Below are 13,962 nucleotides of genomic sequence, written 5' to 3' on the forward strand. Positions count from 1 at the left end.
CCCGATGTCGAGAAAGACTGTCAAAATGAAACACGAGTTATTTTGGTTCTTCTTTACATACTCACGACGTCTTGCTGCGCTGTTTCAACAGATTTGCCTTTCATATAGGCATGTTGAGCAGTGCTTATCGGAGTCAAAGGTAGTAGAGATCTGATCTCAATATCTATTAGTTTCTCTAGAGTTTTTGGAGCAAGTTGAGTTTAGGGGCTATGCTCGGATCATTTTGAAATTTTTACCGCAGGTAGGTATTTGTAACCTGATTACGGCAATGTAATTTTTTTGTGGGGGAAATACCCGGTTACCCGGTTATTCGACCCAAAAGTTCGAATACAACATCCGGTTTATATCCGGTTCGACGTAACCGATATCAATAATATGGGTATCATTTGAAAGCTTATGAAAATATCTATCCAACGGGGTAATTGGAACCTGTTTCGGAGAAATTTAGGAAAATGTATGAGTAATTTTTGAAAAACCCATAAAAACTCGAAAATGGACCCATTATAGGGTCTTAAAATCTATACACAATATTATAGCTAACACTATTGCCTTTCCAAAATGGTGTCATATGTGTTGATATCTTTTGTGGTTCCGTGGATATAAGAGATAGAATTCATTAAATTATATTTTTCTCCAGTCTAGATGCATTTGACTTTGACCTTTATAGCTTTTTTAAGCAACCGGCCTTCGGCCGGGGCTTAAGATTTTCTCCTCTGGGGTATGTCCAACACCGGCTACGCGATCCATAGTTTTTCTAAAAATTGTACATTTTGTAAGTAGCCGGCCTTCGGCCGGGGCTTAAGATTTTCTCCTCTAGGGTATGTCCAACACCAGCTACGCGATCCATAGTTTTTCTAAAAATTGTAATTTTTGTAAGTAGCCGGCCTTCGGCCGGGGCTTAAGATTTTCTCCTCTGGGGTATGTCCAACACCGGCTACGCGATCAATAGTTTCCTAAAAACTGTAGTTTTCGAAAGTAGCCGGCCTTCGGCCGGGGCTTAAGATTTTCTCCTCTGGGGTATGTCCAACACCGGCTACGCGATCCATAGTTTTTCTAAAAATTGTAATTTTTGTAAGTAGCCGGCCTTCGGCCGGGGCTTAAGATTTTCTCCTCTGGGATATGTCCAACACCCACTACGATAGTGTGGATAGTGTTAGCTATAATATTGTGTATAGATTTTAAGACCCTATAATGGGTCCATTTTCGAGTTTTTATGGGTTTTTCAAAAATTACTCATACATTTTCCTAAATTTCTCCGAAACAGGTTCCAATTACCCCGTTGGATAGATATTTTCATAAGCTTTCAAATGATACCCATATTATTGATATCGGTTACGTCGAACCGGATATAAACCGGATGTTGTATCCGAACTTTTGGGTCGAATAACCGGGTAACCGGGTATTTCCCCCACAAAAAAATTATATTGCCGTAATTAGGTTACAAATACCTACCTGCGGTAAAAATTTCAGGTCAATCCAAGCATAGCCCCTTAACTCAACTTATGCCGAGTTTTTTTTATCGCTCATAAGATTTTGGGTGCTTACAATCCTTTCAGTCAGACTCACGTCCTCTGCCTCACAGTACTGGCTATGCCGATCTGCCAGTCGATCATTTCTCGCATCTGTGCAGTCCAAAAATTAAGTGCTGGCTAACAGATTGAGAGTCTCTAGACCTAAGTCAGTCCACCTTCTGTCATTCCAAAGAATTTGGGGTCCTTTGAAAGAACTTAACGGAATCTGGAAGCTTCATTCACATCCTCTATAGACTCCGTAAAGCAGACCCATGATAACCTTTTGGCTTTTTTAAAACCGGTGAACATCTCTTGCCAAGGAAGGTAAGGGGACAAGCTTTCTCATAGCATCCAATTAGAATCTTTGTTAGTAAATTTACGGAGTCATCTATGTTTGAGCCGGAGACTACTGGGATATTACCCGTAGATCTCAGCCTCAATTCACTATATTCCGCGAATTTGTCCCATCGATCTTTTCTTGGATTCCTATGCGGTTTATGATGGAATCCCTCTACTGAGATTTTGTATATTATCCTCCGGTGATCCGAGAAGGAGCATTCGGACCTTCCAATTCAGTATGAGTGATTCATACATATTTTAAGGGTGAGATCAATGACATCCTCCATATTTTTATTTTGAAAAGAGGCCTCATTTCCCCTGTTAAATATTTTGAGATTATGTTTAAGAATAAAATCAAAAATGGACTCACCTCTGGCATTGGTATCCTTACTGATCCCATTGAAAGTGGTGGGCGTTGGCATCGCATCCAATTGTCCTTGCTTCCCAGCTCCGTGAAAAGCTTCTCTACTACTTGGCCCGGTGGGTCGGGGTACTCAAAGCGTGGATAAAGGGAGACAAAAATTACAACACTTCCAGATTATGTCTCCAGTCTAACCGCCGTGGCGTCTCCTCCGCTGAAATTGTTAGGGATATTAAGTTCAAGCGACGGAGGTAGAGTAGTTAGTATACCATTCTCTCCCCAGCCCAGTCATCTTATTTTTGAATATATAGCTTGGTGTTTCCTTCCTCCTACTGCAGCGGCGTTAGACGGAATCGTCTGAAGGTTTTCCTGGTCAGCAGTATCTCCTTTCGTACTTTAACCGACTAATCGCCAGTTGCCCGTACAGCGATTGTGATTTTGTTTTCCCAATATTATCAGCAGGCGTGCCGGGTCCACCGAAGATGGCGGCACCCTGCCTATTAGGATCGTCCCCTAGAAAAACTAGCTCCCTCAGACGGTTCTCAATGAGCAGTCACCGACTTTCGCTGATTTTACCTTCCGGCTCATCACGGTCGATGACTGCCACACGGAGGTTGTCCCAGTAGACCGTTTGGGAAAATTTCCTTTTTTTGCTACTCCGGCTCGAAGGTTGAGGTTTGGTGGTTTCAATTGCGGCTTTAGTAGATCTAGGGTCCACAGAAGCCGCTGGAACCGGACCAAATACTACTTCCTTACTGACGGTTTCTTTGCCTCGGGTGGTGGTTCCTCCTTTGACCGTCCCCTCTTCATCGTTGGACGAGATGAGGGTTTGGTCTCCTTCGATTCCGCCGAGGTAACGATTCCTTCGGGTCCCCCTTCTTCTATCTCCACTTTCTGCGCTTCTTTGACTTTGTTTCAATAGAGGCAGCATTGGATTTTGTCGATGGTGCAACAGCTGACGCTGTTATTCCATCAACTGGAATGTTGCTGCCTTTCACACTACCCTTGTCCGAAGGTTTATCCCCAGCTGAACTCGCTTTCTTGACGAGGTCGGTTAGAAGAGAAGCAAACTCCTTCCCAGGGAACATTTTGGCAGTAGCGGCTTATTCTTTTCGAATTTCCGCACTGTATTAAGTTTCGCCCTGATTAGGGGTTTTTCCTTCTCCGCAATTTGTAGGGGGTCGCGGTCGAGGAACCTTTTACAGTACCTGAATATTGCATTTAGGAGATTCAATCAGATAATATAATATACACTGGTGGCCAAAACTAAAGCAAATGGAATTACAAGGAGAATGAATGCCCTGTAACTTTTGTAAAAATTAAGAAAAAAAAAACCAAAATTCATTTTTATATAAAAAATAATGGACAAAACAAAAGCAACTCTGTTGTACTTTCATATGATCGCTGCAATTTCAGTTGTTTTTACTGTTATATTTATCGCTTTTTGCTTCCTTCAGCAATTTCGCTTGTCAAAAATCATTTTTGGAGAAGTTTTTTACAACAGCACGCGTTTGTTTTCCTTTTTAAGTACCTCCAAAAAAAGTTTAAAAATGGCTAGATGCAGCACATTAATAAAACCGAAAATTATCAGTGACTATGAAAACAAGTTATCGCAGAAAATGATTTCCGAGAAATATTTCTGTGATTACTCGTATACTATGTCTGTTTTATGAAACTGGATCAGTAGTAACAGATAAAGGCCGTGAAAACTTCCCGTACTGATCAACAAATTGTGAGAGAAATAAAAAACAATCATTTAAGAGTTCAACTGAATTGGTGAGAGAGCTATCATTGAATATAAGCTCGAGATAAGTGTGTAGACGAATAGTGACAGCTGGTCTGCATGCCCATAAGCCATCAAAAAAGGCATTTATATCTGAAAAAATCGAAAAGCCAGGATGGCTTTCGAAAATGATACTATTATTTGGAATCCAGCTTAATAGAAAAACATTTTATTTTGGGATGAGTCAACGTTTAATATTAAAGGCTCAGGAATAAAAAAAAATTACGGTGAGAAGATCAAAAAATGAAAGACTCAAGCCGCAGTGTTGCAAGGGTACAGTGAAGCATGAGGGAGGGTCAAAAATGGCGTGGGGCTGTTTTTGTTTCTGTGGACTTGGGTCTATGTGTTATATATGTGTTCCATCTTAATTTGGGGTTTAAGTCCTTCACATTCGTGATATGCACTCTACAAGCTCGAAAATACCTCTGTCAAATTTGATCGAGATCGGTTCAGATTAGATCCGATGTCCAAATGAACTGAATTTTGTAGTACTTCAAATGTGGTGTAAATCACTTCAGATATAGCTATAGCTCCCACATATATATTTTATATGATTTGGGGTTTAAAGCCCCTCGCACGCGTAATATGCATTCCACAACAATGATCTTTGGAACCAGATATCAGAAACAGCTCTGAAATAAGTGTATTAAATTTTGTATCGTATCCGTCAAATTTAGTTAACATCGATTCAAAATTGGATATGCCTCCCCTATATTAGTTCCCTCTGAAACCAAACTAAAGCCAAATGTTGATAGGTGGTATGATATACTTCAAATAAATTCTTTTGTTACTGGAGCTTTACTAAATATGCATATTGGTGTAGGGTCTCATATAGTCGGCCCCCCTACTTTTGACTTTCCTTACTGGTTTTTACTATTTACTAGCTGGCCCGATCCGCGTTGCCGGTTCGTAGTTTTAGTCTTTAATACATAGATGAATCACGGGCACTTTTATATGGGCGATTCTACGAAAAATTGACATTAAAAATTTCCGCGAAGAGGTCTTCTACCCCCTTAGAAGCTAATGCTCAATTGAAAAATGTGACCAAGACCCTGGATATAGTTGAAATCAGCAGATAAGGGTTACACCAAAGCATGGTCCTATACTTATAATTATTTGGAAGAATGTGTTCTTTCTAAAATTACAAATTACCAACATTTGAGGAATTTGAAAGAGGCTATATTATTTAAGGGGGGCTATAACACAATGAGGGGGCTATTTCACAATGTAGACCAACCTGATACATATTTTGTACAAATGATTCTTCCTGTAATCCCTAGGGCTGTAACAAATTTAAAACTCTATCGTAACTTTTGCGGAGTATATGCAAAATAGTTGAGGGCCTTTGTGTATGGTTAAGCTCTATAAAATTTTTATCTACCAACCAAACAATTTGCCAAGTTTAAATTTCCCGTAGTGTAATTACTGACGACAGCGCATAGTCTCCGTATAAAGTTACATGTGAGTTAAGGTTACTTTAAAGGGTTCGAAAGAATTTTCCGAGGCTATGAATCCTGTTCTTATTAAATTTTCAATTCGCTCCACTATTTTGTATAGTGCGCATATTACATATTCGGTATTTCAGTGATTGCAGTCCCAATGAATTTTGCATTTTGAGTTCTCATTGGATGGATTATTTCCATATCTAGTCAATTATTTGGAGTTTTGGACCTCAGAATCGATAATCATTTCTAAATTGAATTCCTGGCAATATGACTTAAATTTAACTATCATAAATAAAGTTTCATCGACTTATAAAAGCTAGGGACCCCATAAAATATGTTAAAGAGTAGAAATCTTGGTTGATTAAATATTGTCCATGAGCCTCTTCGTTCACCGTTTGCAATTAGGATAGAGGTCACCAAATTTAATATGTTTTTTTCAAACTTTGCCGAGGTTTTTATATTATTCTTAGGATGATTGATGTTACAAAAGTTATATATTTGTTCTCATTTATATATAGCCCTCATATAATATTATCTCCTAATATTCGTCGAAAAACTGTGCTCTGATTTGGCCGATTTGAGGTATTTTGAAGGGCTCAAAAGTATTTTTGAGGTTATAAACCATTTGTCAAAAAAAAAAAAAAAAAAAAAAATTATAACAAAAGCCCACTTTATGATTTATTTTCTATTCCCCAGTAGTGGCTACTATTGGTTCCCCATTAGGCATAGCCTCAATTCAAAAGTACGTTGAGATTTTTCTTGTTTTGATGCTTTGAAAAGTATTTTTTAATCAAAATTGAAAATTTGGTATGGCAACCGTATAACGGTATAGAATAGAAATGTATAGAAAATTTGCAAATTTTCTTTTTTTTTTCGGTTTTTTTTCAATAAGTATTTTCAATTGCAACAGGCATTTTGAAGCTATTCTACACAATACTCCATATCAAAATAGAACAGTGTTTTTTTTTTCAGTTCCACGATTTTTATAGAGGATCTTCTAGAAATTTTCTTTCACGAAAACGTTTCCACTGTAATTACAAATAACCAAATGAAAATTTGAGTCAGATCGGCCCAGCCGTTCTCAACTGACGTGTTACTATGCTTTTTTAATTTTTTTTCATATAGATTTAAAGAAGTAGGGAGAGTGAAGATTACGTCGTATACTAACTGTAGAACAGACATAAATATTGACCACGCCTACATTTACGCCCACCATTTTCATTTTTCTAAAATCTTTATATTTTCCAAATAATGAAGATTTCGATTTAAAAATTATTACACGAGATACTGTTGACTTTCCATCCAACCCTAAGTATTTGTTTGGGCGCTGAGGAACTGACCACGCCTACTCCATATATATAGAAAATATTGTTGTTCGTTGGTAATTGAATCAGTTATGAACAGCTGGAACGATTTTTATACATATATTTTTTTCTAAATGTTCGTTCTATCCCGAGTGAGGTTTTTGTGCAAAGAAAAAGTGACCACGCCCATTTTTACGCCCATTTTTTCGATTTATCTAAAATCCTAATATTTGCCAAAATCATAAAGATGTCTGTTCTACAGTTAGTATACGACGTAATCTTCACTCTCCCTACTTCTTTAAATCTATATGAAAAAAAATTAAAAAAGCATAGTAACACGTCAGTTGAGAACGGCTGGGCCGATCTGACTCAAATTTTCATTTGGTTATTTGTAATTACAGTGGAAACGTTTTCGTGAAAGAAAATTTCTAGAAGATCCTCTATAAAAATCGTGGAACTGAAAAAAAAACACTGTTCTATTTTGATATGGAGTATTGTGTAGAATAGCTTCAAAATGCCTGTTGCAATTGAAAATACTTATTGAAAAAAAAAACCGAAAAAAAAGAAAATTTGCAAATTTTCTATACATTTCTATTCTATACCGTTATACGGTTGCCATACCAAATTTTCAATTTTGATTAAAAAATACTTTTCAAAGCATCAAAACAAGAAAAATCTCAACGTACTTTTGAATTGAGGCTATGCCTAATGGGGAACCAATAGTAGCCACTACTGGGGAATAGAAAATAAATCATAAAGTGGGCTTTTGTTATAATTTTTTTTTTTTTTTTTGACAAATGGTTTATAACCTCAAAAATACTTTTGAGCCCTTCAAAATACCTCAAATCGGCCAAATCAGAGCACAGTTTTTCGACGAATATTAGGAGATAATATTATATGAGGGCTATATATAAATGAGAACAAATATATAACTTTTGTAACATCAATCATCCTAAGAATAATATAAAAACCTCGGCAAAGTTTGAAAAAAACATATTAAATTTGGTGACCTCTATCCTAATTGCAAACGGTGAACGAAGAGGCTCATGGACAATATTTAATCAACCAAGATTTCTACTCTTTAACATATTTTATGGGGTCCCTAGCTTTTATAAGTCGATGAAACTTTATTTATGATAGTTAAATTTAAGTCATATTGCCAGGAATTCAATTTAGAAATGATTATCGATTCTGAGGTCCAAAACTCCAAATAATTGACTAGATATGGAAATAATCCATCCAATGAGAACTCAATATGCAAAATTCATTGGGACTGCAATCACTGAAATACCGAATATGTAATATGCGCACTATACAAAATAGTGGAGCGAATTGAAAATTTAATAAGAACAGGATTCATAGCCTCGGAAAATTCTTTCGAACCCTTTAAAGTAACCTTAACTCACATGTAACTTTATACGGAGACTATGCGCTGTCGTCAGTAATTACACTACGGGAAATTTAAACTTGGCAAATTGTTTGGTTGGTAGATAAAAATTTTATATAGCTTCACCATACACAAAGGGCCTCAACTATTTTGCATATACTCCGCAAAAGTTACGATAGAGTTTTAAATTTGTTACAGCCCTAGGGATTACAGGAAGAATCATTTGTACAAAATATGTATCAGGTCGGTCTACATTGTGAAATAGCCCCCACATTGTGTTATAGCCCCCCTCAAATAATATAGCCTCTTTCAAATTCCTCAAATGTTGGTAATTTGTAATTTTAGAAAGAACACATTCTTCCAAATAATTATAAGTATAGGACCATGCTTTGGTGTAACCCTTATCTGCTGATTTCAACTATATCCAGGGTCTTGGTCACATTTTTCAATTGAGCATTAGCTTCTAAGGGGGTAGAAGACCTCTTCGCGGAAATTTTTAATGTCAATTTTTGTAGAATCGCCCATATAAAAGTGCCCGTGATTCATCTATGTATAAAAGACTAAAACTACGAACCGGCAACGCGGATCGGGCCAGCTAGTAAATAGTAAAAACCAGTAAGGAAAGTCAAAAGTAGGGGGGCCGACTATATGAGACTCTACACCAATATGCATATTTAGTAAAGCTCCAGTAACAAAAGAATTTATTTGAAGTATATCATACCACCTATCAACATTTGGCTTTAGTTTGGTTTCAGAGGGAACTAATGTAGGGGAGGCATATCCAATTTTGAATCGATGTTAATATATATATATATATATATATATATATATATATATATATATATATATATATATATATAATTCCCTCCACCTTTAGAGTGGGGTATATTGCAACGGTATACCTGATTTTCGGCATTTTAAAGGTTTCAGCAAGAATTTCGAACTAGATCAGCTGCAATTTGGAACGTCGGGTTCTCCTTTGATCCAATTTTTCCTCCAGTAATTGTTACCATATAACGGTTTGTCAAGATATTGTGAATTGGATTGCCACAATTTCCAAGAAAACAATTATAATGTAATAACTATATATAGGTGCTGGTCCACTATTTGGTATAGCTTCCATATAAAAGTACCTCCTGATTTTCGGCATTTCGTTTTTTCCTGCAACAACTTTCCTGAATGCATCTTTTATTGTATAGTTTTGATTTGTTTGTTAGTCGCCGTCTTTCTGTTGACACCTACACGGTTATGTTGACTTAGTTCAATTTCGACCCACTCTCATTTGTTCTTTTACGAAGAAGACAGCCGATTACTTAAGTTAGTAAAAACTTGTTCTATGTGTTCTTACCTTAGGTGCTCTACCGTTTCAGTTTCCTCTTTATCTTCACAGAGCCTGCCCTGCACTGGTGTGACTGTTAGTATTAACAAAACAGATACAACAGATACCCCTGCAAGCAAAAAATATCCCGCAAATCACTTAGAAGTCATACCTAAGCGATAGAAATCAGCGCGTTTGATATCGCTTTCTCACCCCGGAAGGAGCATCCTTCGAGAAGAAATAGTTTTAAGCATGATTGATAAAGCATACAGCGTTACTTCTGATAATCGTGGAAGTCACTTCCACGACAGTTATTGAAAGTGAAAAAAAACATATTTTTACTCCAGACTATTTTTATATTCTTACTAGCTGACTCGCTAATCCTTTCGATTTTATATGCATTCAAAATTTTATATATGCAATTTTTGTTGGTTTAAATAAAACAAATTCAAAAATTTAAAAGACGTAATTATTGTAATACTTTAATCCGTAAACAAACAAATAGCTCGGTCTTCCAGCTCGTGAAAATGCCAGGAACAGCTGGCCACGAGAAAATCAGGAACATGCTAAATTTAGTCCACATACACGAAGGGTTTGACCTTCGGAGTTATTAATTTCACAGCAAACGGCAAGCGTGCTGGAAACTGCAATCTTTTTAAGTTGAGTGGTATTTCTGTTGCAATTAGTGAATTCGAGGTAGCAACATACTTCCCCGTAAAAATCGTATTAAATTGTTGTGTTGTTTTTTAATTTTACACCAAATTCCGCCAGACTTTCCATATTTCATTGAAATTAGAGGTACATACATACCGTGTTTGGTGCATCAAATATGTGAAATCGGCCGAGAATATATATGGGAGCTTTATCCAAATATTAACAGATTTATAATTAATTTGACAAATTTATTATTGTAACCAAATCCGCTACACATTCTGAATTTCATTGGAATCGGACATACATATCGTGTTTGGTACATAACATACATGAGATCGTCGGAAAAATATATATGGGAGATAAACCAAACCTCAACCGATTTCAATATAATTTGGCAAATTTATTTTCGTATCAAATTTAGTCAATCATGCCGAATTTCATTGGAATCGGACATACGTATCGTGTTTGGTGTATCAAATAAACGAAATCGGTCGAAAATATATATGGGAACTATATCCAAATCTGAACCGATTTCAATATAATTTGACAAATTTATTTTCTGATCAAATCCCGTCACACATTTCAAATTTCACTGAAATTGGGGATACATAGCGTGTTTGGTGCATCAAATGCTTGAAATCGGTCGAAAATATATATGGGAGCTATATTGAATTCTGAACTGATTTCAATATAATTTAACAAATTTATTTTTGTTCCATATTCCTTTCCACATATCAAACTTGGAGACTGTATCTGTAAACGATCAATGGATATGTGCATATAAAATCTAAATTTTTGGGAGGTAGTATACGTGGAAATTTTCAGGAAAATCTGTTCATCGGTTTCCGAGTCCATAAATTACAAACAACTAAACAAGCAAACATACATATATATATATATATATATATATATATATATATATATATATATATATATATATATATATATATATATATATATATATATATATATATATACATGTAAAATGGTTCTCTACCCCCAAAGTAGCCTAAACACACATTTTAAGTCAAATCGATTCGAAAATATAATCAAAACTCTCGAAAAAGGTAAAATCAGGAGGTACTTTTATATGAGCCCTATTTCGAAATTTTGACATTGAAAAATTTCCGCGAAGAGGACTTCTACTAGAAGCTAGATGCCAAATAAGGCCAAAATCAATTGAAAAATGTGACCAAGACCCTGGTAATAGCTAAAATCAACGGATACCCTCACGTAAGAGTTATAATGAAGCGTGGTTCTATACTTATAATTATTTGAAAGAATTTTTTTTTCTTTCTAAAATCTCAAGTTACCAACATTTGAGGAATTTGAAAGGAGCTATATCACAATGTATCAAATTTAAAACTTTATCGTAACTTTACGGAGTATAGGGCAAAATATTTGCGGCCCTTTGTATATGGTTAAGCTATATAAAATGGACTCTAAAAAAGTTAGATCCGGGAACCCCTCTTTTGGGATTTTTATTTACCAACCGAAAAGATTTCTAACCCCAAGGTTGTCTGCGGCGCAGTGTAATTACTGACGATAGCGCATAGTGCCCGTATAATGTTACCTATGATTTAAGGTTACTTTTAAGGGTTCGAAAGAATTTTCCGAGTATATGAATCCTTTTCTTACAATATTTTCAATTCACTCCACTATTTTGTATAGTCCGCATATTACAGTGTTACATTATACAGTTCTCATTGAATGAATTAATAAAAGTAATGAAAGTAATTTCTAAATAGAAATCCTGAAAATATGACTTTAATTTAACTATCATAAATAAAGTTTCATCGATTTATAAAAGTTAGGGACCCCGTAAAGTATGTTAAAGAGTAGAAATCTTTGCTAATTTCATTATGTCCGTGTGCCTCTTCGTTCACCGTTTGCAATTACGATAGAGCTCACAAAATTTAATACGCGTCTTTCAAACTTTGCACAGGCTTTTATATTATTCTTAGGATGATTGGCGTTACAAAAGGTATATATTTGTTCTCATTTAGATACGGCCTCCATATAATATTATCTTATAATATTCGTCGACCAAATATTCTCTTATTTGGTCGATTTAAGGTATTTTGAAGGTCTTAAAAGTATTTTTGAGATTATAAATCAGTACCCCTTGAATTTTCAAAACTCAATTATCAGTATCATAAAGGCCTTAGCAAAATTTTCCAAATCAAAAGTAATTTTGAATTCGTAACATATTAAAAATCATGTTGTAAGTTATTTATGTCAATTAAACTTTATCCATCAGTGTATGCGGCCGTTCGTTGAAGTCGCAATGAAGACGAAATATTTAGGTTAATCTTTGGTTCGTTTAGGTATAATAATACCAGTAAAAAATCGCCCTTTTGCATGTTTTTGTTATAATTTCTACCGAATTATCTGTAACTTGCCATTTAAAGTTTTCGGTATTGTGAAATCAATTCCGGCAATAACTTTGTTCCCCATTAGGCATAGCCTCAATTTAAAGGTACGTTGAGATTTTATATGTTTTGATGCTTTGAAAAGTATTTTTTAAACAAAATTGAAAATTTTGGTATGGCAACCATATAACGGCATGTATAGAAAATATGCACAATTACTCGATTTTTTCAATAAGAATTTTAAATTCCAAAAGGCATTTTGAAACAATTCTACACAAAACTCCATATCAAAATAGAAAAGTCAATTTCTTCAGTTCTGCGATTTTTATAGAGGCTTTTCTCAAATATTTCTTTCATGGAAACGTTTCCACTGTAATTACAAAAAACCAAAAGAAAATTTGAGTCGAATCGACCCAGCCGTTCTGAACTGATGTGTTACTATACTTTTTTAAATTTTTTACATATAGATTTAAAGAAGTAGGTGTAGGCAGTTCCTGTGACCCCAAACAGATACCTAGGATTGGAGGGAGAGTCAAGATTACGTCGTATTCAAACCGATATCTTCATTATTTGGCAAATATAAGGATCTTAGATAAATCGAAATTGTGGGCGTAAAAGTAGGCGTGGTCAATATTTTTTTTTCTATAAAAACCTAACTCGGGGTATGACGATCGTTTGTACAAAAAATTATACAAATCGGTCCAGCCGTTCTCAACTGATACCATTACCAACGAACAACAATTGATTTTTATATATATAGAATCTATAGCAAGGCTAGACAAAGAGTATCCCTTGGGATATCTGTGTGTTCACCAACACAATTGTGAAAAATAAATTATTTTGAATTTTCTGTCAAATTGGTTTTGGGAGAATATTTAGTTTTGTTCGAGCAGTCGATGGGGAAGGTGCTGTCGGATATTTTTATGAATACACCGTAATATATCAATATTATATCATCTTTTTTTAAATGAAGCATAATTGAAATAATTGTGTGAATATAGCTCCTAATTTCCACCAACGAATTCCGATTACAAATTGACGTTAAAATCAAAGCAAACTTAAGCAATAAATTATAAAAGTTGGGGTTGTTTTGAAAAGAGAAATTGATAACTGAAAACTTACATATAACAAATTATTTCTCACTGTGTAAGGAGAGGCAAAAAAACAATTGCAATATTTTGTTATTTCAAAACACATACAATCACAAAAAAAAAAAAAAAAATTGTGGCTCTCTGCCTACCCCTGATATAGATTATAATAAAGTTTAATTTCGCATTTCAATCCTGCCCATTCAATTTATACTAATAAGTTCCAACATTTTTTTCAATTTCTTTTTTTTTTGTGGCGTTAAGTATTAAAAATATTTGTTATTGCGTTTATTGAAAAACTAAGAAATAATATTAGTAAATATAGATATTTTTATAATCAGTAAATATTCCTCTTTATCGTCCAAATTCTACTCTTGCCGAGCAATCTTTCAGTTTTTGT

At 35.0% G+C, this 13,962-nt stretch overlaps 1 protein-coding gene across 5 annotated transcripts in view; it reads left to right on the plus strand.

The window, feature by feature from the left end:
* Positions 1-13,962, plus strand: part of LOC101888100 (lysine-specific demethylase 6A) — a 333,176-nt gene that overhangs the window by 60,332 nt on the left and 258,882 nt on the right. The gene's annotated exons all lie outside the window — the stretch shown is intronic.

Source organism: Musca domestica, unplaced genomic scaffold (genome assembly GCF_030504385.1).
Source record: "Musca domestica strain aabys unplaced genomic scaffold, Musca_domestica.polishedcontigs.V.1.1 5, whole genome shotgun sequence".
Lineage (NCBI taxonomy): Eukaryota > Metazoa > Arthropoda > Insecta > Diptera > Muscidae > Musca > Musca domestica.